The following is a 1,381-nucleotide window of genomic DNA, read 5'->3' as shown; positions in this document are numbered from 1 at the left end:
ATATATAGATATATAGATATATAGATATATAGATATAGAGAGAGATAGTTTAGTAGATGGCTCTCTTCTCAACATCTTGATTACATACACATTTGATTGAGCTTATAAGTTTATTCAATGATTCTGAGTCCCAGGAGAGTAAATCATTTGGTCAAGGTTAAGCCACTGAGTGGTATAAGTAAGACCTACTCCTTGGGTGGGTGGGGCTTGAGAACTTGGAAGACATGGAGGTAAAAAGCCTTTGTCACATATGGCCATTTGACTGGGTTACATGCTGGAAGCTCTTACTCGCTCAAAAGGGATGGTACTAAAGGGATGTTGGACTCCCTCAGTGGGACGTGAGCATAGCAACCGGCTAAACAGCTCCCCAGAGGCACCTTCCAGAGTTAATGAATTTTCCCAAGAGGTTCACTCACCCCCAGGGAAAGACTTGAGCACCAGAGAGAATAGTTATTTATATAAGGCCTAGATATGTCAAAGGGACTGTTGAAAATAAATTCAAGGTCTAATAATTTTTGTTATCTATTAACAGCTGAGATATTGAAGGTCTGTGAACACTGAAATCTGAAGCTACCAAGAGCTATGTGTTTGCAATATTGATGAAGCTTTCATGCTATCATCAATTTCAACTTGAAAATCTTTAAAAACAGTAGAAAAAGAAATATAACTTTTTCATCTTATTCTTTACTCTAAAGATTGCTCTGTGGGGCCATCAGAATAGAGTACTCCTGTTCTCTTATTTCAAACAAAGGCCAGAGAAGGGGAAGAAAAGCCCAGAGCCTAACAGTCTTTGGACTTAGCTTTGTCTAGAGAGGAAACCAGATGGGGTGCAGAGCAAGGACAAATACAAAGTCTATCTGCCTCTTAGACATATAAGAGTGCCCCAAGGTTAGAGCCCGAAGGTATTAGAACTAAAATGAGGCATAGATCTAATACATTTAATACCACCTGTTGGTTTACAAACAAGAACACCACAGCCCAGGACAGTCTAGAGACTTCCACAAGGCCATATATCCAGTTAGCGATGGAGTTTGAATCAGAACCTTGTTCTCTTGTCTCCCTGGCTGGTGCTGATTTTGTGAGATGACTGTTGTCATCCTTCACAGATGCCAACCAGATAGTCACTGAGAACTTAAAACTGTTAGAGAAGCTGGAGGAAGGATGCTGCACCCTTTCAGGGCTGAGTGTAACTTTAGGAAATGGGGAAATGGTTGAGATTGTACTTCAAATGCCCAGATGTTTTAAGAGTCAGGGTACTTTTTACATGCAGTTTATCCCTTCTAGAAAGTGTGTATGTGTGGGTGATGGGCATGGTAAGAAGAGATTGGGACAGGGAAGATTTCAGTGGACACCATTATATAGATAGATAGATAGATAGATA

The sequence above is a fragment of the Hipposideros armiger genome, unplaced genomic scaffold, assembly GCF_001890085.2.
Source record: "Hipposideros armiger isolate ML-2016 unplaced genomic scaffold, ASM189008v1 scaffold_444, whole genome shotgun sequence".
Taxonomy (NCBI): domain Eukaryota; kingdom Metazoa; phylum Chordata; class Mammalia; order Chiroptera; family Hipposideridae; genus Hipposideros; species Hipposideros armiger.
The sequence above is the reverse complement of the archived record's forward strand: the minus strand, read 5'-3'. Positions refer to the sequence as shown.